Source organism: Parambassis ranga, unplaced genomic scaffold (assembly GCF_900634625.1).
Source record: "Parambassis ranga unplaced genomic scaffold, fParRan2.1 scaffold_21_arrow_ctg1, whole genome shotgun sequence".
In the NCBI taxonomy this organism is placed as follows: Eukaryota; Metazoa; Chordata; class Actinopteri; family Ambassidae; genus Parambassis; species Parambassis ranga.
This window is the reverse complement of record NW_021144767.1, coordinates 1,619,465-1,644,334: the sequence shown is the minus strand read 5'-3', so window position 1 is coordinate 1,644,334 and position 24,870 is coordinate 1,619,465. Positions and strand designations below refer to the sequence as shown.

Sequence of the window (24,870 nt, the reverse complement as noted above, 5' to 3'; positions counted from 1 at the left end):
TATTCATATTATTATTATTTTTTTCCAAAAATGAGCTCGCTGCCTGGGAGCCACAACAGAGGGATGAAAGAGCCTCATGCAGCTCCGGAGCCGCAGGTTGCCGACCCCTGGACTAGTGGCTCAGAAGTGTAGGAGCAGCTCTGGGAGTGAGTAAAAGAGAGACAGGGAGATGATTTGCTGAAGTACCATATATATTTAAATGACACACAGTTAACAAACCCAGCAATGGGGGGGCCACACGCAGCGAGGGGACAAAAGTTCAAAATAAAGGGGGCTGCAGGAGCCTCCTACCACTCCTCCAACCAGCAGAGATCTGGGCCAGATCCAGACATTGAGCTGAATCGTATTCTTCGAGCCTAAGCAGAGCTCAATCCTAGCTCGCCATCAGCCCTGGCCTGCACACAGCACAGGACCAATTAATGTGCACACAGTCCATCTATCTAATAATAATGCAGTACAAATCGTATCATACATAGTTCTAAATTAGAGTTCTCATATCATCAAATATATACATACAAATATAGATATTCTATTAGTCAAATTGGGAAATAAATGTTTGCTATATTATAATATCAATTCTGCTAGTGTAGCAATATCAAACATGATCAAACATTAAAGGTCAGACAGAAATACTTTACAGACCTCTCACATTGATTCAATGTAGCACAGTTAAGGATAGTCAGAGAGACCTGGCTTTTTTCTGGACTCAGTGCAGGAGGTGGGTGACAGGAGGGTCCTGACAAAACTGACTCCCATGATGCACCACTGAGACACAGGAAGTCATTCCTGCCTGTCTCAATCAAACTACTGAACTCTGAACTGGAAGATAAGACAAGACAAGACTTTATTAATCCCGAAGGAAATTCCTGTGCCAGAGGTATCAAGTTACATTAAATGCAGTTAAGTACAGAGTATAAGAGTAGAAGTGTCACTCAGACACTGTACATTCATACTGGTGCATTCATGTCCTGCTCTTTACTATGGAAAGGTTTTATACAGTAGTGAATATGTTCTTTAGATACAACTCAGGGATTTAAATGCTATCTAGGTATTTAGATATTTATTATATATTTCAATGTATCTTTAATTTCTAATGTCTGTAACAAAAAAGAATTTCCCCTCAGGGATAAATAAAGTCATTCTGATTCTGATTCTGATTCTGATGCTGGACAATGAGTCCACCCCCTGCAGGACCCCCTGTCAGCTCTGCAGAGCAGCTTCAGTGGGAGACTGCTCCACCCTCGGTGTGTGAAGGAGAGATACAGAAGGTCTTTCCTTCCTGCTGCTGTCAGACTGTATAATAACCACTTCTGATAGGAGCAATATTCACACACCACAGTGTACAACACATTATTTATTTAGTTTCTGATGCACTATGTACAGTTTTCTTACAGACCACTTCTCCCTCCACTCACCTGTGCAATAACTGTTCATATGTAAACTGTTTTTATTCTATTCTATTCGCGCTGGCAACTGCACCAACAAAAACTCTTATTATGAACACTATGCCATAACATTCTGACAAAGAAAAGTTTATGTGGCAAACACGCTAGACCATGTGGCCTAATGGATAAGGCGTCTGACTTCGGATCAGAAGATTGAGGGTTCGAGTCCCTTCGTGGTTGAGGTTTTATACAGGTATGAAATGAGCCAACTTCTATCTGTGGTTTATCCGCAACTCACTTCCACTGCTAGAACCTTTAGTGCAGCGGTCCCCAACCTTTTTTGCACCACGGACCGGTATCATGTAAAACAATACTTTCACGGACCGGCACAGAAAAAAAAGTGCATAAAGAGACAACTTACTCTTATGCTTAATTAGTGGGAGCCTTTGAGCTTTCTCAGCAATGAGGCGGTCCCATCTAGGGATAATGGGAGACATGACACCCGAAGTGTGTTTCTTATGTCCAGTCCACTCCGTAATTTTGTTCTGGCCGTCATTAATTGCTTCAGTCGTTCTTGTTCATGTTTTCTTCCATGGCTTGTCTTTTAATGCAGGGTGCTCGGTCTCGCAGTTTTGAAGGCTTCGTTGCCTCATTTGCGAGTCTGTCGCCACAAATCACTCAGAGCGGACTTGGTGTGTGAGAATCACCTGTTGCAATAAATCCGTATTTTAAATAGGACTCCTGATATAGTCTTTTAAATGCAGGTTTCTTTTTCTTTGAAGGGGTAGGCTCCTCTTCTTCTGTCTCCTCGTTAGGCCTTTCCCCTTTCCGAAGAAGCTCTCCAAAGACATTTGTTTTTTATTCATTGTTGCTGCTTGTGGGCTTAATTTTGGGGGGCCGTATCCCGTGACCGAGACAAGCGTCTGGACAGGTGCTTAAAGGCACAGGCGGATAAATCTGATTGATTTATAAATGAAACAGCTGTCAGACTCAGATAATGAATAATATATGTTTTGCTCAGTCTTTCTGTGCGGCCCGGTACCAAATGACCCACGGACCGGTACCAGTCCCCGGCCCGGTGGTTGGGGACCACTGCTTTAGTGTGTCTACTACACTACTACGCCAGTTTCCTTCTCTCCTGATAACTGTCTGTCTTGATGGGTTCCCTCAGTGTGCAGGGTGATGAATGGGAGTCATATTCCCATTATCGCTCGACTGTATCCTGGGGAAGCCACTCCACGCCTGTATGGACTCCCCAAGATACACAAGGAAGGTGTCAGGGTTTCAGGTTTGAGCCAGGGCTTTTGTGTTGAATTTGGTTTGTTATTTTTGTGCTTGTGTTACTTCCTGTTTTATTTTGGTGTTTCCTGTTAAGTTCTGTATCACTGACTCTCCTCTCGTTTCAGGTGTCTTGACTTCCCCCTCCTTGTGTTCTCCCTCCTCCTCCTGGTGATTACCTGATCCTCCCTCATGTGTCACACCTGTGTCTAGTTGTCTACCCTGCTCCCTTTGTATTTAGTCTGCGTCCTCCCCACACTCGGTGCCAGTTTGTCTCGTCACCTTGGGTAATGTGGGTGCACATTACCAGCCTTGACCTCGTGATCCTCTAGTTGCCTTGCCTTCCTGTGTTTTTTGGACTCCTCGCCTTGAGATCTTGTTTTGCCGTTTTTGTGTATTCCACGTAAGTGCGATTTTTGTGTTTGATCATTGGACTCGTTGCCCTCCTGGCTTTTAATAAAGACTCTGCTTAAGAGTACTGCACCGCATACTGCACCTGTGTCCTCTTTCACGCTGAGTCCTGACAGAAGGAGTCCCCCTCAGACCCATCGTCAGCAGCACAAACTCAGTCACATACAACATGGCTAAGCACTTGGCTGAACTCCTGACACCACTGGTAGGTGACACACCACATCACATCCACAACTCACAGGACTTTGTGAACAAGGTGGAGAAGATCCAAATGGACCCAGATGACACCATGGTCTCATTTGATGTCACCTCCTTGTTCACCTGCATCCCTACATCAGAAGCCACAGAGATGGTAAGGACGTGCCTCACACAAGACAGCACACTCAAGGAGAGAACCAACCTAACGCCAGACCACATCTGTGACCTGCTGGACCTCTGCCTGACCACCACTTATTTCCAGTACAATGGGAACTTTTACAGACAGAAGCACGGCTGTGCGATGGGATCACCTGTGTCTCCTATTGTGGCCAACCTCTACATGGAAGAAGTGGAGAGAAGAGCCCTGAGTTCCTATCCTGGAACCACCCCCACCCACTGGTTCAGATATGTGGATGACACCTGGGTCAAAATCAAGACCAACGAAGTGGAACGGTTCACAGAACACATCAACGCAGTGCATAACAACATCAAGTTCACTCGCGAGGACACCAAGGACAACAATCTGGCCTTCTTGGACTGCACAGTACATATTGAGGAGGAGCCTCAATATGGAAGTGTACAGGAAACCCACACACACGGACCAGTACCTGTTGTTTGATTCACACCACCCACTGGAACACAAACTGGGAGTCATCAGGACCCTGCAGCACAGAGCACAAACTGTACCAACCAGCTCAGAGGGGAAGAAGAAGGAGCAACACCACATCAGGAAGGCCCTGCAAACATGTGGCTACCCGAAGTGGGCACTCATCAAAGCCACAAAAACAAGACCCCCCAACAACAAGAAGAAGGTCAACACCAGGCGGAGAAAGAACATCTCCATTCCATATGTGTCAGGAGTATCAGAGAAACTCCGCAGGATCTTCAACAACCATGACATCCCGGTCCATTTCAAACCGATGACAACACTGAGACAGAGACTGGTTCACCCGAAGGATAAGATTCCCAGGGAGAAACACAGCAATGTGATATATGCAGTCCAGTGCAGTGAGGAATGCTCTGATCTGTACATTGGAGAAACTAAACAACCACCCCACAGAAGAATGGCTCAGCACAGGAGAGCCACCTCCTCAGGACAAGACTCAGCGGTTCACCTCCACCTCAAAGACAAAGGACACTCCTTTGAGGACAACAATGTTCACATTTTAGACAGGGAGGAAAGGTGGTATGAAAGAGGAGTCAAGGAAGCCATCTATGTTAAGCTGGAAAAACCTTCCCTTAACAGAGGTGGTGGCCTCAGACATCATCTTTCTACCACATACAATGCAGTGATTCCATCCATTCCCAGGAAGTTTGCACATACTCACAGTAAGAACAAAGGGCTGTCAACCAGTCCCCCTCCGGCAGTTTCATAGTCGTTAGCCAGTCGTTAGACACACCTGGCCCAGTCAGCCAGAACATCACAGGTAAGTATGGAAACATTTAGTGCTATTGTTTGTAAGTTTTTTTTTAAGTTTTACCAAGACCCACCCACATAGGTCTGTAACCACATATAAACCATGTTTCCCCACCAAACAGTTAGAACTGATGAAGCTGCTTGGATGAGCAGCGAAACGTCTTCTAGAAAACTCTACAAGTCCAGACGCCTTGCTTCAATCTTCTCTACGTATGATGACCTGGATGACTGAGAATCTTCATCAACATGCTGTGAAAATGAGTCAAATATAAAAACATGAGACAGTGGGGACCTTGGGTGTCTCCTTCAGCCACAGACTTTTGTCCAGACAGGGGTCAGACTGTATAACATCAGTCCATCTGTACTCTAACCTCTGTACTTTATCACCATGTGTACACCCAGTGACACTGATGGGGAAACAGTACAGTGTTTTTTCTCTTAGTGCAATAACATCCTCACCTACAGTGTAATACTCAGAGTTTTTCATGATATCATAACAGGACATAATACATCTCTCATCTGTATATCTGCATATCTTATGGTTGCTCTGTACATAGTCTTTATTTCTACTTTATCTATTGGTATGCTGCTCATGGAATGCTGCTGTAATGGAATGGAAGGAATGCTGACAACCAACATAGGTCATAGCAGCAGTCCTGGTGCGGTCATGTATCAGCTGGGGTGTGACGCAGTGGCTCCGTCAGTAACTATGGGCAGTGTGTACGCACCCAGACACACATCATTGGAAACCAGCTTTAATGAGAGGTGAGGGTTGCAAAAGTCAGAACAAGAGCCTGTTGACAGAAATCAAAACTCTAAAGGAGAAGGTTGCCATGTTAGAAAACGAACGAGACTTTCTGCAGAAAACCATGACCATGACATCCACTGGTAGGTCATCTGTTCTTTGAACTCAAACGTTTGAACTAGTGCCGTCACATGATTACAAATTTAATCACATTAATCACTGCGTTGCTGTATATTTATTGTGATTAAATATCACTCATTTGTTTAACCTATACTCATTGGATGAACTCAATTAAATTGAGTTTTTCCATCCAATAAATACTGGTAGCTCCAACTCAAAACAAGTAAGTTAATGCAATATAATGTATTTGAATTGGACCAACATGATTTTTTTCATGTTGGTCCAATTCAACCTAAACATATCAATTAAATTATTTGTGTCAAATAGAGCTAAAATAAAGTACATTAGTTTATTAGTAATTAAAGTTATTTGTGTTTGTCCAACCTAAAGATATAATAAAATTATTATTATAAAATTACCTTTATATTAACCTACCACCCCTTAAGAAAAACATGACACCTGGTTGAGGTCCTTTTATTTAAATGCAGCAGAAATAGAAACAGTAAGGTGCATAACATTCCTCCAGGACATAAACCTTTGCATTTCAATATACCAAATTAAGTTGGATGAAACCCCCACATCGCTGGGCTCCTGTCTTCAGAACGTGTAAGCTGCCCTCCCATAGGGTTGAAAAACACAAACACACATAACACTCATGTTGATCCTGAGCATCACATAAACATGTGAATCTTTCATTAATATTGAAGTTCCTCCTTTGTTCTGGGAAACTTACAGAAGCTTCTTTGAGAAGTGGTTCAGCTGGGCCATGAACTTCAATGCAGCGGCTTTCTGGTGATCTGCAAGTCATCATTCACCTTGAAAACAGTAGTAGTACAAACAGTATTGTTAGTTGTAGTTACTCTCACACAGACTTGAATAGCTATAAAGAAATGTGAGTTTTCATTTTACATTCATTAATTACCATGGACAAGTAAAAATGTGATTTAGTAGTAGCATAATCCATGTATTAAAGTACATCTGCATGTAGGCGGTGTATGTGTATGATAAGCTGCAGATGCATAAAAGTACCTGGTTCCAAACTGCACTCTGCACACTTCCACATACAGCATCCTGTAAAATAAAAGAGTCAGAAAAGAGTCAGATCTCATTGACCAAATAACAAGATGCTGTAATTGATTACCAAGTATATAATTAGCTACAGTCATTAAGAGCATAAGATGAGATTATATATTAGAGGTATGCATGTAATAAATATGTTAAAGATGTTATGCTGCAGCAGCCACTCCCAAATTTCACAATGAAATTTCAAATGTAAAAATCCTCTGAGGTCCACCCAAAACTTTAATCTGGAATCTCAACCCATTTTAATCAAATATTATTTAATAGGTATTTTTTAGGTTGAGTTGGACCAACATGGAAAAAATCATGTTGGTCCAACTCAAATACATCACATTGAGTTGGGGCTACCCATATTTATTGGATGGAAAAGTCTCCCACAATTTAACTGAGTTCATCCAATGAGTTCTTTTTTATTTTATTTTTATCTATAGCGCCAGATCACAACAGAAGTCATTTAATGGTCCCTTACTATAGAACACATTTATACCTTTTCCTTTTACTAAACAAAGTCATTTCAGCACGTTTACAGGTCTCCCCTGCTCTGTGTCGTACGGCGCAGTTCCAGCCTGATGCACAGGGGAGCAGGCACCCACCAGCAGACAAAAAATATATAAAAATAAAATATATCGCGAAAATATGCCGACTGCTTCACTTCAATAAATCACGACTGTATTGTTTCACATTAACTACACTTAAGCACTGGCTGTACCCCTGCATACAAGTGCTGCTTAGGCTAACACAGAGCGTTAGCTCTGGGCTAACGTTAGCCTGTCAGCTACACTACAAAAGTAAAGCCAAGCACCTTTGGATTGCGTTAGCTGGCGGCGAGCTGCGCTCTCAGTGTATTAAGGATGAATTCAACGTGCCTGTGTAGAAAACTCCAAGTACTAACCGTGTTTACCACTTACCTCTGACAGCTATATGACGCGACCATAGACATTAGCTACAACAAATGCTAACTAATCTTAGCTGCTTGTAGCCTGTCTACCCCCATGTGAACAATGACTGACACTTCTTCTTAAGCTCAATGTCCATTTATCTTAAGGCATGCACATTGTTTCACATAAAGATAATAAACTTATTGAATAGAAGACAGAAAACTTACCAACAGTAGTTTCAAGCAGAGGCAGATGGCGGGTAGGACAGAGGCTGATCTCGTGCGCATGCTCTTGCTCTGCTAGTTAAACTCATTCGGTTTGAGAGGGCCACGGGAGTCAAAGCAAATATATATTTATGTTACATCTGCTAAACATATTTGGGTATTGTTGGAATTAATAACATTTTCATAAGACAAACAAAATAATGTTTCACCTCTAAGAGGGGCTTGAATCAGTTTTTTGAGTGCAGTGAGTCTGCTCCCCTATGTCCTCAACATGTGTTTTTAGCATTACATCCCAGTCAGTGGTGTCAAAGCAGTCCCTCAGACCATCCTCTGCCTCAGCTGACCACTTCCTGATTGAACGTGTGGTTTTAGACATCCTTTTGACCAGGGGGTGTACTGTGGCTGCAGGTGAACCAGAACCATAAACGGGGTGCTTTGTCTGCAGTCTTGCTGTTACTGTGTGTATCTTCTCATAGGCAGCTGATGCGTCCGCGCTCGGTGGGGCGTAAACACAGAGCACGATCACATGACTTAGTTCCCTCGGCAAGTAATATGGCCGCAGGCTAACAGTTCCAAGTCCTGACAACACAGTACCTTTTTCACTGAGACATGTCCTGGGCAACACCAACCTTCATTCACGTAAGTGATGAGCCCCCCACCTCTGCTCTTCCCACAAGCGTTCGTGTCTCTGTCGGCTCTCACAGCAGTAAAGCCTGGTAGATCCATGTTAGCATCCGGTCTCATATCAGTGAGCCACGTCTCTGTGAAGATGTATAAGCTGCACTCACAGTAACTCTGTTGATTGTTCAGCGCAAACAGCTCATCCATCTTATTCGGTAGTGAGTTGACATTCCTTATTATTGCCGAGGGGATCGCTGGCTTAAAATGTCTACGTGCAGCCTCTACTTTCACTCCTGCCTTACAGCCCCTGTACTTCTTCCTCAGCTCTCCCTGGACCTTGTGCTGCATTCTGACGTTAGTCCTCAGTGCAAAGACTTCTTCTCTTGAATAAACAATATCATTTGTAGATTGCTTCTAGGAGTTTGAGCAGACTGCTGTTTACAGGGTCTAAGTTGGAATATGAACTTGTTTGGGTTAAAGACAATTGCTATACATGTAAACATAAGACAGACCTTCAATCTACTGAAGTTGAAAGATGAGGGATCGTCCGGGAATTGAACCCAGGACCTCTCACACCCAAAGCGAGAATCATACCACTAGACCAACGAGCCACATGTGACCTCTTTTTTTTCATGTTTCAGTCAGTGCAAGAACAACACAAAGCACATGTTCTTCTTAGTTTGACATTGGTAAAGATATGTACAAAGATTTCTGGTTAGGAATATATAGTGTTGAACAGGGACTTGAACCCTGGGCCCTCAGATTAAAAGTCTGAGTTCCTTCAAGATCCACCCACAGAGATCCTGAACACATAAAACTCAGATTCCCAACCAGAATAGTAGCAGAACTGAAGACACCACTTGGAGGAGTGTCTTCAAAAACCAGTCCTTGAGTCCAATGTACCAACCAGCACACAGTAAGTGAAACAGGCATGTCCACGCTTCAACAATGAAAACACAGATTGGCCGTACGGGGATTGAGCTAACCGGCCCTATTGACTAACTTGACTGTTATTCTGGAATTCTGCCTATCATTCCAGAATACTGATGTCTATACTGGAATGCTACCGCTTATTCTGGACTTCTGCATTTCATTCCCAAATTTTGACTTTCATTAGGGAATGCTTTTCATTCTGGAGTGGTGTCTTTCATTCCGCAAATCTTTTCATTCTGTTAGCTGACTTTTGTCCTGGAATGTTGCCTTCCATTTTGGAACGCACGCTTCCATGACATCACAGGCCGCTGTCGGGTTAGGGGTTTAATCCCAGAATTTTGTCTACCATTCCGGAATCCTGCCTATCATTCTGGAGTGGGTGGATGGATGTCTATTCCAGGATGCTCTCATTCTAGATTTCTGCCTTTCATTTGGGAATGCTTTCTTCCATTCTGGGATGCTTTTCATTCCAGAATGATGTCTTGCTGACTTCTGTTCCACTATACAGAGTGTTATTCGGGAATTCTGCCTATCATTCCGGAATACTGATGTCTATTCTGGAATGCTGCCACTTATTCTGGATTACTGCCTTTCATTCTGGAATGCTTTTCATTCTGAAATGCTGCCTGTCATTCTGCAAGTCTGCTTTTCGTCCAAGGCGCTGTGTTAAGGTTGCGGTCTCCACTGGAGGACAACCCTGAGACAGAAACTGGTACAGCCAAAGGATGAAACTCCCAGGGAGAAACACAGCAATGTGATATATGCAGTCCAGTGCAGTGAGGAATGCTCTGATCTGTACATTGGAGAAACTAAACAACCACTCCACAGAAGAATGGCTCAGCACAGGAGAGCCACCTCCTCAGGACAAGACTCAGCTGTTCACCTCCACCTCAAAGAGAAAGGACACTCCTTTGAGGACAACAATGTTCACATTTTAGACAGAGAGGAAAGGTGGTATGAAAGAGGAGTCAAGGAAGCCATCTATGTTAAGCTGGAAAAACTTTCCCTTAACAGAGGTGGTGGCCTCAGACATCATCTTTCTACCACATACAATGCAGTGATTCCATCCATTCCCAGGAAGTTTGCACATACTCACAGCAAGAACAAAGGGCTGTCAACCAGTCCCCCTCCGGCAGTCTCACAGTCGTTAGTGTTGTGACCTCCCCTGGTCACCCCGGATTGTCAGACTCCGTCTTCTGTAATCAGAACATTGAGTGAAAGACAATACACTTGGTTTATAGTTTCGCCTTTTGCAAAAGGGAGAACACTTAGTGGACACAGGCCTTTCAGTCTGCTTCACTCCCCTCCATAAGTGCTCTGCCCCTCCCTGGATACAGGCTCGTTTTATTCAAAAGTAGAAGTACATTTGCATAATAGATAAACAGTTTTACCATATTGGGAAATGTTACCCTTTTATTCCCACCTACCAATGATTATAATTGGTCTAACACATTTCTGTGGAACACTCTGTATCACTCCTATGTTTGACTATTTATCTTACGTCCGATGCCTTCCAGTGCTTCGGTCTTCACCGCATCAAAAGGGCTCCCGGAATGTCAATATCCTCCCTAACTCTCTGTAAGGGAGTATGTGTGTGTGTACAGAGAGTCTCCCTTTTTCTCTGAGTGAAAGCATACATAAGAGTACAACAAAAGTAAAAGATCTCTGTATCGTTAGACACACCTGGCCCAGTCAGCCAGAACATCACAGGTAAGTATGGAAACATTTAGTGCTATTGTTTGTAAATTTTTTAAGTTTTACCCAGACACACCCACACAGGTCTGTAACCACATATAAACCATGTTTCCCCACCAAACAGTTAGAACTGATGAAGCTGCTTGGATGAGCAGCGAAACGTCTTCTAGAAAACTCTACAAGTCCAGACGCCTTGCTTCAATCTTCTCTACATTAACACCTGTCTATAACAACAATGTACCTCCTCCTCCTCCCCCTCCCCCTAACCATACTAACCAGTCTCACCTCCCAATCAATAACATCACCCTGCCCCCCTTACCCCACGTTCCATTAACAACCCCCCAGCCTCCCTGCCCCCCTCCCCCATCAGATCTCTCTCTCTGCTCTTCTGTGTCCACAGTTACCATCACCACAGAAGAGGTGAGGAGGGAGTTCAGTCGCCTACGACCGGGAAAAGCTGCAGGACCAGATGGACTCAGCCCCAGAGTACTCAGGGACTGTGCCACACAGCTGTGTGGGGTCTTCCAGCACATCTTCTCCCTGAGTCTGAGCCTGATGACTGTCCCTGCCCTGTGGAAGACAACATGCCTTGTTCCTGTGCCCAAGACCAAACACCCAAGCACACACAGCGACTACAGACCAGTTGCTCTGACTTCACATGTGATGAAGTCTCTGGAGAGGCTGGTCCTGAAACACCTGCGTGCTGTTGTGGAACCATCGCTGGACCCCCTGCAGTTTGCTTACCAGCCCCGTATTGGAGTGGAGGACGCCATCATCTACCTGCTGCACAGAGCACACACCTACTTGGAGGAGGCAGGTAACACTGTTAGAATCATGTTCTTTGATTTTTCCAGTGCGTTTAACACCGTGCAGCCTGCCCTCTTGAAGAGGAAGCTCCTGGACATGCAGGTAGAGACCCCACTGGTCACCTGGATCACTAACTATCTTACAGGTCGACCACAATTTGTGAGGCTGAGGAACACCGTCTCGGACACGATAGTGAGCAGCACGGGGGCACCCCAGGGCACGGTACTGTCTCCATTCCTGTTCACACTCTATACATCGGACTTCAGACACTGCTCACAGTCCTGCCACCTGCAGAAGTTCTCGGATGACTCTGCCATTGTGGGCTGTACCAGCAGAGGTCGGGAGGCGGAGTATATGAGTGTGGTGGACAGCTTCGTGGAGTGGTGCGGACAAAACCACCTGCAGCTGAATGTCACAAAGACAAAAGAGCTGGTGGTGGACTTCAGGAAGCACCAGACACTCCCAAACCCGGTCAGCATCAAGGGTACCAACGTGGACATTGTGGACAGCTACAAATACCTGGGTGTCCACATTGACCACAAACTGGACTGGTCCACAAACGCAGAGGCAATATACAGGAAGGGACAGAGTCGCCTGTATCTACTGAGGAGACTCAGGTCCTTTAACGTCTGCCAGACCATGCTGCAGATGTTTTACCACTCGGTGGTGTTACGTTCCCCAATTAGTCCAGGGGATGAGGGGAAGCAACAATAATGTTACCCAGGCCTGAGAAAGAGACAGCAGTCGGAAACAGTGACTATTAATTAAATTTATTAACTTAAACGAATAACAAACTAATAAATCAAACACAAAAGCAAAACTAAGAGATCAGCGCTGAATATCATGCTCTAGTCCCTCTGGACGGAGCAAGGACGCATGGTGTGTGCGTCCACAAGTTGGCCCACACTGGCCCCGACCATGTCCAGTTGATATACTTCTGTTGATGAGGACCGAGTGGACTCAGGTGTGGATGATCCACTTGGTTCACTGGAAGCACTTGGAACCTGCACAGAAAGCAGAGACACAGACATACACACAAGTACCGGCACGTAACACCCCCTCACATAAAAGCAAACCCCTGGTTTGCAAACTAGAGGGTTAACACATACAAAGTGATCCCACTACACGAAACAAAGTTCTGTCCACAGAACCAGTTCTGCCTTAGAATTAATGGAATCACAGGCCACATGGCCACACACGCTACCGCCACAGCCACTACTATGGCCGGCAGCACCACAAATCACGCCCGGCAACACCTCTGCCCACAGCAGAGAAACTCACAAAAGTCTAAGCACACGCGAACACACACCCCTGCTCGCAGCAGAGAACACAACGAAGCGTACGCTAACACACATGAAAACCGAGTGCGCACACACACCTCTGCCTCCAGCAGAGAAACACACGAACGAAAGTGCACACTCGCACACCTCTGCCTACAGCAGAGAAAACACAAAGGAAACACCGTTAACACACCTCTGCTTGCAGCAGAGAACACACGAACAAAGCGCATGCTAACACACAAGCTAAACCATTCAGAGTTTCTAAACAGACTGTCCCAGTTTCTGCCCAAACAAACTCACCTAACTGTCTTCTGGAGCGTGCCGGACTTGAGGCATCTTTAAAGGCTGAACTCCAGTGGCCGAGGCCCTGGAAAGCCTACCCCCGCCAGGGAACTGAATCCCCGCCCAGGATTAGCTCCGAAAATAAGAAAGGCAAAATAACAAAAGAGTGTCCGATGGAAGGACTGCTAGCAGACCAGCTGGGCACTCACCTATTCTAAACTGGGAAGACAGTCAATGGGGTTAAAGCTCACACTCACCACAAGGCTTCCAGCAGGCTACATGGCTACAACAAAGCTACATAATCACCGAGACCTTGCTGAAACTCTCCCTCAGTAGGAAATCCTGGACGAGCCCCCATTTGTTACGTTCCCCAGTTAGTCCAGGGGATAAGGGGAAGCAACAATAATGTTACCCAGGCCTGAGGAAGAGACAGCAGTCGGAAACAGTGACTATTAATTAAATTTATTAACTTAAACGAATAACAAAATGGTAAATCAAACACAAAAGCAAAACTAAAAAGATCAGCGCTGATTATCATGCTCTAGTCCCTCTGGACAGAGCAAAGACGCATGGTGGGTGCGTCCACAAGTTGGCCCACACTGGCCCCGACCATGTGCACACCTCCAGTTGATATACTTCTGCTGATGAGGACCAAGTGGACTCAGGTGTGGATGATCCACTTGGTTCACTGGAAGCACTTGGAACCTGCACAAAAAGCAGAGACACAGACATACGCACAAGTACCGGCACGTAACAGTGGTCTCCAGCATCATCTTCTACGCTGTAGTGTGCTGGGGCAGCAGGATGAAGACGGCCGACACCAACAGACTCAACAAGCTCATTAGGAAGGCTGGCTCGGTGCTGGGAGTGGAGCTGGAGTCTGTGGTGGAGGTGACAGAGAGGAGGATACTGAGGAAACTCCTCAGTATTCGTAACAACACGTCTCACCCCCTGCACGACACACTACTGTCCTACAGGAGCACATTCAGCGACTGAGACTACCGAGGAGCAGCACAGAACGCCACAGGAGGTCCTTCCTGCCAGTGGCCATCAGACTGTATAACTCCTCCCCTTTATGTTTACTTAGCACCTTATATCTCCATATCTGTATCCATGTATCATATTGAGCTCATACTGCGTACCGTACTCTTATTTGGACTCTGCACTCTTACTCTGTACTTAACTGCATTTAATGTAACTTGATACCTCTGGCACAAGAATTTCCTTTTATTTGATTAATAAAGTTTTATCTTATATGCTGCTAACACAACCCAATGACTCCATGGGTATTAATAAAGTTAATGTGAACGCACGACACTTTGATCATGTTCAATTTCAAATGACACAAACCAAACAGGCTCTCACACACAAGGAGTTCAGCAGCTCTGGTGCTTTAACACATCTTCATTTAAGTGAACAGCCTGAAACAGCCATGATCCAGATACTAGGACTGTCAGCAAACATTACCAACAACTGATTTAAGCTAATCGAATGAACTCAAAATTCATTAGTAATCCTGTACTCCTGTTAACCTCTCATTGTGATCAACAATTACATAATGCTATTAGCAGAAAAAGTGTCACTATTATTACAAAGGGGCAGCTAATTATCTACAGGTTTAGATTTTGTTAGCCACAACACCCACTGTTGACATGGAACAACAAGAGGAAAACACCAAGTCATTGAAGCTCATGTAAATCACATGAATGACCTTACAGTGTTGTCAAATCATTTAAAATAGCTTAGCACACATTAGCATCACATCTTTCAACCAGAAAACCCACACATTAACTAACAGACAAGAACACCAGCAAAGACAAACGAGCCACATTTCGATCTTCAACAGTGCAGCCACACTGGAAGGACATGCTATATTCTACTCTAATCTATGTACTTCCAATGTGGCTGCACTGTTGAAGATCTGAATGTTCCCACACCATCAATACTACCAATATGCAGATACACCTGGTCACCTATAGAACTCTACAGCATGTGTTGTCAGCAACAATACACTGTACTTTACCACAGACACAAAATGGCTGACATGGAATGACAATGGCAGGCAGCAGAGTGTGTGACTGACAAAAGTCAAGGATCATTGGTGGGCAGCATCACAGCTCCATAATTTAGGAGAAAAGCAGAGAAGATGACTAATATTGACCAGGTTGCTTCACATACTATTAAATCACATTAATCAACTGGTGCAGCTGTAGTTGTAATGACAGGATGTGACACAGTAGCTTCATCATGTCATTGAGGGAGAGACAAAGCTCATGATACACACAGCCTTACAGAAATGAAGGCTCTGTGTTGCATTAACACTGTTTCATTAAGGTTAATTACAACATAACAGCATGAAACAGCCATGATCAAAGTCAGCACAAACCAAGAACCAGCAGCAGGTGCATTCTCACAGCTTTAGTCTGTCCCTCAGCCACATTACACACGTACTATAAACACCAGTCTGTCAACCTGATTTAAATCGTATAAACTGCCAGTGATGAAAGAGTGAAGCACACATTTGCATCAGAAGCAGCAGAACAAAACACAACACACACAAGAACTACATCTGTCAATTAGTAAAAAGGCTGTCCCACATATTAATGCTACCAAGGTGATGACAGTGTGCTTTAACACAGCACTCATCATCTATGGCCTCTCCTTATTACACTTTCAGTCACAACACACTGCACTAACCACAGTAACCAAACATGGCAGACCACAGTCATTTACCCAGTCACAGCTGCACTGATGCTTTTACACTGTCCCACACAACTTCATTCATTGAGAGCATTATAGCACCAAAGCAGCACATTAATATGAAACCACACATGATTAGGACTCACTGACCCTGTTAGCCTTTCACATGCAGCAAAATATCAATGCATCTTCAAACAATTAAGCAACATATTTCCCCCACTGAGGTATCACTAATTACTGGCACTTGTTATAGACAACAGAAAAACAAAAGAAATAGATAATCTAATTTTTTGTCAGCAATAACAGTGATTTCAGTAAGCAACATAAAAGGTTGTAATGTGTCCACACAACCAGTTAGGGGAACTACTCATTTTGATAACTATGTGTCATAGGGCAGACTGGGCACCAAGTCAACAGAGAGGCTGGTAAATGGATGATAATGAAAGGCAATATTTGTTCATGTATACCATGTATTTTAACTTGTGAATCTAGCTTACTTTAGTTTAATGTTACTCAGCCCGTCATTAATGGATGGGCTTAGGTTAACAGACAGCAGCTAACTAACAAGCCAGTGCACTGACATCGTGACTGATTGTTTTAATGTATACCTAATAGACCATCAAGAAATTAAAAAAAAACTCACTACCTGAGCAACCTGTGTGGGTTGTAGACACCGCCTCATGCTACCTCTAGGGCTGAGAGCACTGACAAAATGCAAAAGTGAGCAAACATCAGGCAGAAAGGATGAGAGCAGAGAACTGGTCTGTGGTCAGCACCTGACTCACAGTCAGTGTTGATCCTAACTGGACAGGCTGAGTCCACAGAAGTGTGGCTGACCTGGAGTTACATTGTGGTGTTCAAGTGATCCTGTATCTTTTTGAGCAGTGTATTGGGCTGTGTATAAATGAGTGGTGAGAAATTTCTTTTATTGCAGGTGCATTGAAAAGTAGATTTTTAAAAATTGGATACACTGAAACTCGTCCTAATGGTAAATTTTTTATTTTAATCTCATTGTTCCATTAAAAATAATGTATCAAAATCAATGTCGTTATCAATTTTTGACCAAGTCAAGGCTAAAACCTCATTTTAACACATTGAAAATTATAACGAACAATCGTTAGGTGTGAAGCTGCTGAACAGATTGGACAGAGCACCTTTATATAAGGGACACATTTTGGGTACTGACCCTAATTAATGTCCAATCAGTTTAAACAGGCTTCAAGGGATAAGCAACAAAAATTGGAGTTACTGTGTCACATCAATAAATAGCTAACAAAATAAGTTTTTCCTACTTTTTGGATTGTCAGTGGAAGAAAATACGCTGACATATAAATAGGGTTCTGTCTCTCAGGCTTTATTTCAGTCATGTTAGATGGGCTGATGAGATGTTACAGAGGACTGGGATTCTTCTTTCCTAGCTTCCTACATTAGTCATGAATAAATTGTTCAATCATGTAACGCATGCATCATTCTCAACAAAAGAGCTGTGTGTGCACGTTTGAACAGTGGGCTGTAGTTTATTTTTCCAGCACAAAGGAGGTGGTGTGGAGGAGGAGGTGGAGGAGGAGAAGGAGGAGGAGGAGAAGGTGGAGGAGGTGTGGAGGAGGAGAAGAAGGTGGAGGAGGTGTGGAGGAGAAGAAGGTGGAGGAAGTGTGGAGGAGAAGAAGGTGGAGGAGGTGTGGAGGAGAAGAAGGTGTGGAGGAGAACGAGAAGGAGGTGTGGAGGAGGAGAAGGTGGAGGAGGTGTGGAGGAGGAGACGGTGGAGGAGGTGTGGAGGAGAAGGAGGTGTGGAGGAGGAGGAGGTGTGGAGGAGGAGAAGGTGGAGGAGAAGGAGGTGTGGAGGAGAAGGAGAAGAAGGTGGAGGAGAAGGAGGAGGAGGTGTGGAGGAGAAGAAGGTGGAGGAGGTGTGAAGGAGAAGGAGGAGGAGGTGTGGAGGAGAAGAAGGTGGAGGAGGTGTGAAGGAGAAGGAGGAGGTGGTGTGGAGGAGGAGGAGGTGGTGTGGAGGAGGAGGAGGAGGTGTGGAGGAGGAGAAGGTGGAGGAGGTGTGGAGGAGGAGAAGGTGTGGAGGAGAAGGAGGAGGAGAAGGTGGAGGAGGTGTGTAGGAGGAGAAGGTGGAGGAGGTGTGGAGGAGGAGAAGGTGTGGAGGAGAAGGAGGAGGAGGGGGTGTGGAGGAGAAGGTGGAGGAGGTGTGGAGGAGGAGAAGGTGTGGAGGAGGAGGAGGTGGAGGAGGTGGTGTGGAGGAGGAGAAGGAATAAAGAGTGCTTGATAGATGTGACATGTGACATCATCACACGGTCTGTGTTTGATGACTGGACACAGAACCAGATGGGTCTCTGTTGGCCACTCTTCCTTCCACCTGTATTTTTCTTTAGTCACCACTTTGTAAGAGTTACCTGTAAATGTGTTAAATAATATCAATAAACCACAACCAGAGCATTGTCCCTCACTGAAACTGATTTCATTTTGCACTTATTAGAACAAGTAACCATCAACATCAACAAACATCAACAAACGGTAAAATATTTCATATTCAAACATTACATTCAAACCGTCAAACATTAACGGTGCTTCAGCCCCGCCCTGACCGAGCGGCGGCGGCCGCGCCCAGCTCTTCTTTGGTCTGGCCCAGCGTGCGAGGCATCTTCTTGCTTCTGCTGTCCTCCAGCTCCTCCAGCTCCCACCCCAGCGGTGGTGGTCCCCCCTCCCTGGTGGTGGGTGTTCTTCACGGGTTTCGTTTGGAGTGTAGTGTCACAGGTGTAGTTTGATTCCTCTTGGTTTGTCCCTCTGCCCTGGTGAGCCTCAGTCTTGTCAGTATTTTTTAAAATTTATTTTGCAGGGCCATCCCAACCCATCTCACCTACTGAACTGGCAACGTATTTTATAACTAATTTTAAACATGGTATATGGATCCTACTCGTTTTGTAATTAAATAAATCTTCTTTTTATGGTACCTGACCCTTGCCCTGTGTGTGAGTCAAACCTGTGTGCCCTTGTTTTCATTTCCCGGGTTGAGGCCCTCGCCTCCCCGGGTGGCGTTGTTAGCACCCTTTTCCCCTCCCCTCCTGAGCTCCGTCACATACTCAACACCAACGATGGTAAATAATATGAGTAGATGTGAAGCAAACAGATATTTTGAACATGTAAAAATTCAGGGCTCACTGCAGATTTCCAGTCGGGTTACAGAGACGCTCCTTGACACGGACATGTGCGGGTTTGCACCACTGTTCACTCACATATAGCACAATCCCTCCTCTCTTCTTCTTACCGCTGCCAGTCACATCTCTGTCCACCCGTATGGTCACAAAGCCGGGGGCAGCAACGGAGGTTTCCGGGATGTCTGAGTGCAGCCATGTCTCCATAAAACACGTTTTTTTAATAAGCTGCACTCACGAGAATCCTCGTGCCCCTCGTACCGTTAATGCAGCGCCGCGCCCTGGTGCTGCTGAGAAGGGGTCCAGGAGTTTATGCTTTGTTTTTCTTTGTTTGTTTGTTTATTCTGGGGCCCCTGGTAGTGCGCCAGAGAACCAGGAAGGACAGCAGGCAGCTCACCGGGGAGGCCGCACTTTACCTTGCACACACACACAGACAAATCTTGTCAAGACCGCAGTGCCTGTCTTTAGCATTCCTTGTCCATACTTACCTGTAGGGTCTTAACCAAGACCTGTGTGCACGTGTCTGTGTGTGTGTGTGTGTTCGCACTACTCGGTGCTCAGGCCCTAACAAAGGTGGGGGATGTAGCTCAGTGGTAGAGCGCATGATTTGCATGTATGAGGCCCTGGGTTCAATCCCTGGCATCTCCAAGGTCATCTTATGCTCCTCTGTCAGCTCAAAGAGTTAATTGTTTACACCTAACAAGTCCGATGTGCTTCATCTGGTCAAGTTCAGTAGAACTGATGGAGCCACTTGGGCTACGTTCAGTCTGCAGACTAATGCGACCTGTATCTGATATTGTCATGACAGTGTGAACAGCTCAATTCCGATTTTTTATTATACGACCCAGGTCACTTTCATATGTGGTCCTAAATCAGATACGTATCAGATATTTTGCAATGCGACCTCAGTCTGAACGGCTATGGGGCATATATCTGACTTTTGCGTCAGTGAAAGGTGACAGGCGTCACAATTCTGCGACACAGGAGCGGGCAGACAAGCTGTGTTGTTAGCAACAAGCGCCTGTTGCCAGGAAGTAGAGCCCAACTCCAACGCACGGCTCACAGATGAGGGAGATGTCGACTGTCTTGCTGTGAAAGTGACACAGAAAGGCGCCTGCAGATGTATTCAAAGGTTCTCGTCATTCTGAAGTTATGAATGTTGAATGTTATGAATGAAGTCAGTGTCGCTAAAAGCAGTCACATCACTGTCCCACCACTCCGCACCCACACGCATCTCTGTACAGACGCTGCAGCTACTGCGCTATTCCTTCTCAGCATTCTTCTTGATATTATTTGAATGTAATTATGTTGGCTACTCTCGGACATTAACGTAAACAAAGCCACACAAGCACACATTGTGTGACGTCGTGTCCTCTTCTGCGCATGCGGGTCACTTCAGGGCCACAGTCCGTTCACACAGGAGAGTGGTAGCAGTCGCATATTATTTTGTAAACACCAAAAAATTGGATTTCACCAAAAAATCCTAATTGAGCATTAAGACCTGCAGTCTGAACGTAGCCTTGGAGAAGTGGCGAAACGTGTTCAAAAAACAATCCTTCAGTCCAGGTGTCTCGATGTAAACTCCTGAATAAACTGAGTTGTTCTCAGCTAACCAACGTGCAGCAGCTGATCAATGAACACAGCTGCACTGCTTCCTGAACCAAACTGGGCCAGCTCTCCTCCTGCAGCCGCTTTTTCAGTGTGACTTTAGTATGAACACACCTTACGCAAGCATGGACATGCTTGGAAGAGTGACTTTCACCCAGACCCAACTCCACCACATATAAACCATTTTTCCCACCAAACAGTTAGAACTGATGAAGCTGCTTGGAGGAGCAGAGAAACATCTTCAAGAAAAACTTGAAAAAGAAAAAAGAAAAAAAAGTCCAGACGCTCTCTATGAACATGACCTGGATGACATGTAAACATACAGTGTGCTCTTTGTAATCTGTATTCTGGCTCTAAAACAAGTGCCCCTTGTGAGGGTTGAAGTCACAATCTTCAGATTATGAGACTGACTCGCTGCCTACTGCACTAACGAGGCTCAGAAAGAGGTGAAACATGGTCTTATTTCTTTTTCTTTTTTACCAATGTTCCAATGTGAATTAAAATGATTAAAATTATATACACTATTATTTATTTAATAGTTGTGATTGAGATATATATTTGTTTTCTTCAACATGTTTCTAATGCAGCTACAGTATCTCTTCTCTCATCTTCCTCACCTCTCTTCCTCTGCCTCAGTGTCTCCTCTCTTTCTAAAGCTGAGCTCCAGCTGACAGACTCTTCATTCTGTCTGTTACAGTTTTAGCTGTATGCAGATATCATCCTGGCAGACAATGGTCCACTATAGCAGGATAATAACAATACTTTTTAAATGGGCGTTCGTCATGTAACCATGTTCTATAACTCCTTAAACCAGCTGACTGCTGTCAGTCAGAGTGACTCAGCCTTCATGGATGAACCACACAGGTCAGATAACACTGTCCTCAGACCTGCTGTTCAGTCTGTTATGATGCTACGAGCACGTCACGCCCCCTCCCTGAACATGACCGGCTCGTTATCATCACTCATTCAGGTCAACAGCAAAATTATCAAAACCCACATAGTAGCAACAAATCCTGCTCCTTCGCTACATGTTCACCTGAACTGCGGATTCTGCTGTTCAGCAGCGAAACGTCTTTAAACCCTGTCTGTCTGTCTGTTTGTGTGAGGCTGCAGTGAGAGGGCTGTATGAGTTCTGCACACACATTTCAAATTAAGATTAAGACTTTTCAATACTTTCAGGGCCTTCATTTTCCCACTATTGATTCATCAACTTTTAATACTTTTTAAGACCCCGCGGACACCCTGACCTCAAATGTCACTTTGTATAACAACTTCGTGCAGTGAAACTGAAAGTGTAATGTATTTTATTGTGTCAGCCTGAAACCATTCAACCATGTAGTGTGGTCCAAAGAGACTACACTAGTGTGTATGTGCATGGAGATTCAAATCCCAAACAATCCATGAACCAATAACACACACCGCAATTCATTTTTTTCACCACTAGATGTCCTACTTGAATGAACCTTTTTCTCGAATGAATTGGTAGAAGGAGGGAGAAGGAGATCACCTATCTGGGGATGGGAGAGGACTCCAGGTGTGGCAGCAGCTATTTAAGGCGGCCATTTTGTATGTAAGGTGGTTTTTCTGTTGTGTGCTGTCAGGACCACATGCTGCCTGTGGTTCCCAGCCTGTGGTAATCAGAATCAGAAATACTTTATTGATCCCAGGGGGAAATTGTTTTCGTTCCAGGTGCTCCGTGTGTACTCAAAAAAGACAGAAATACAAATAAGGTAAAGTAGTGAGCATAAAAATAAAAAATATGAAATAAAACCTAATAAATTCTAAACATTAATATACATTCAAGTCAAATCCTGGCAAGTGAAGACTAAAGTCATATATAATACAACTTGTACCATGTGCAATAAAATCTTGTCTAAATAAATCCAATATGGATATGATTACAAGACAGTGTGTTCTGGTCTCAGAGGGAGGTGTTGTACAGTTTGATGGCCACAGGAAGGAAGGACCTCCTGTGGCGCTCAGTGGTGCATTTAGGAGGGATCAGTCTGGCACTGAACAACAGCAAACAAAATGGCACTGGCAACCACAGACTCATAGAAAATCCTCAGCATAGTCCGACAGATGTTAAAAGACCGGAGCCTCCTCAGAAAATAGAGGCGGCTCTGGCCCTTCTTGTAGAGGGCTTCAGTATTTTTTGTCCAGTCCAGTTTATTGTCCAACACCACTCCCAGGTATTTGTAATCCTGTTGTATTGATGTTTGTTATGTGCTTGCTAAAATAAATATCTACATAGAGGTCCACCTCTGTCTCAAGACTCCTACTTGTGAAGTTGAGCTGCTACATGGCCATCCTAACACTGTGTCACAGGAGAACAAAGCTTTCTGCCCAAACAGGGACTTGAACCCTGGACCCTCAGATTAAAAGTCTGATGCTCTACCAACTGAGCTATCCGGGCTCTACATGTTGTTGAAGGGACTAATAGCCGCTATGCACGCAGGAACGTGATGTCATTTCCGCTGAAAGGTCGGGATCAAGCGGCAACCTTCGGGGCTCAAAGTTGAAGCCCATGCGGAAGTGTCAAAACTTGTAATTCACGCTGCAACAGCTGGGGGCTGGCTCCAAAAGCGAGTAATTTCCCATAGACTCCCATGTTAAAATGGCCGATTTCACAGCAGAAATTAACATGTTTATGGCCTGGTACAAAAAACCACTCTGGTCTCAGATGATAGGTTCTCTTCTAGTGTCAATTGTAGGGGGGGTGAATTTTTTTACAACCCACTCGTTTCAATTGTATTCGGACTTAAAATTACGCCTAATTATGGGCGTTGCCTCTTGAGCGACAGACGGTTGACGTATCACAGCGTGAGTTTCCTGCTCCCACGATCGCCCGTCCCCCTAAACCCCGCTCGTGCTCCCCCTCTTTGTCCATATTCGGAGTTTTAGTTGACGTGACGCTGCCAACATGGCGGCGGTCATCACGTCCCGGAACCTCCCACTGAGACTCAAAACGGCTCTTCAGAAACAAACGGGTGACGTCACGGAAGCTCTGTCCATAGTTTTTACTGTCAATGGTCGGGATGCATGCAAACATCCGGTAACTATTGAATGCGCGCTGGAATGCACACACTATGCTAGCTTATCTTTTTTCATCACTGCTCGTCAATCTTTGCTGCAAACTTTTGTGTTTTTTGTTACTATGCGTCTAACTCTAGCCACCTCTACATATAAATATGACATGTAAACGCACAAAATTTTCCTTTGAAAAACGTGAGGACAGCAGCTCTAGCCACCTCTGTTGTGTGCCTTTCTGCACAGCATCAGCTAGGTGTAATTCGTACCTGAGTTTCCACACTTTCCCGAAAGATGAAGAGTTACAGAGACGGTGGGTGCCGTGCCTGTACTGTTTCATATTCAGCACAGTGATACCCCTTGCACTTACAGGTAGCATTAACCAACTTTTTACTGTTGCCTGTCTTTTGGTGAACTATCAAAATGGTCCCTTGGTGAAAGCCTGGGCAAGAAATGGCTAATCTAAACATTAAAAAAGAAACAGTGTGTAATGATTTTCTTACTTTCATTTGCAAAAAATACAATGAATACAAATGAAATGAAATACAAAGAATACAATGTACAATAACAATACAATTAACAGAATAAATGACTATATTTTAAATTGCTTGATTTCATGTTTTTATTATTGTGTTGAATTCACTTATGCATGGCTTGAGATGTTCATTTGGCAGATTAGTGGAAGAGATTCTGCCTTCATTCCAACATATTCCTGGGTCAAGTTTTGTGGATCTTCACCCATGTAGATACAGACTCCTTTAATACTGCACTCTCGTCCGGCATCTACATCGTCACACTAAACAAAAAACAAAACAGCCTTCATTATCTAAATTCAGGCATTTTAGTACTACACAATTATAAGCACAATGTAAATCAATCATAAAATTGGTGCACAATTCTCAAATTTAAGTCTCGAGGCTGCTCACTTGTCACAAAGTTCCTGCCAAAAATATTCATAATCTAAGATATTCTAAACTTTCCATGACCTCTCCAAAAGTCCATACACCATTGTCAAAATTAGACAGA

At 44.4% G+C, this 24,870-nt stretch overlaps 3 non-coding genes across 3 annotated transcripts; 2 read left to right on the top strand and 1 right to left on the bottom strand.

The window, feature by feature from the left end:
* Window positions 1-1,552: 1,552 nt before the first annotated feature.
* Window positions 1,553-1,625, top strand: trnar-ucg (transfer RNA arginine (anticodon UCG)). Its single transcript has one exon. It is a non-coding gene; the product is annotated as a tRNA-Arg (tRNA).
* An 18,157-nt stretch (window positions 1,626-19,782) lies between these two features.
* Window positions 19,783-19,854, top strand: trnaa-ugc (transfer RNA alanine (anticodon UGC)). Its single transcript has one exon. It is a non-coding gene; the product is annotated as a tRNA-Ala (tRNA).
* Window positions 19,855-23,157: 3,303 nt separating this feature from the next.
* Window positions 23,158-23,230, bottom strand: trnak-uuu (transfer RNA lysine (anticodon UUU)). Its single transcript has one exon. It is a non-coding gene; the product is annotated as a tRNA-Lys (tRNA).
* Window positions 23,231-24,870: the final 1,640 nt, after the last annotated feature.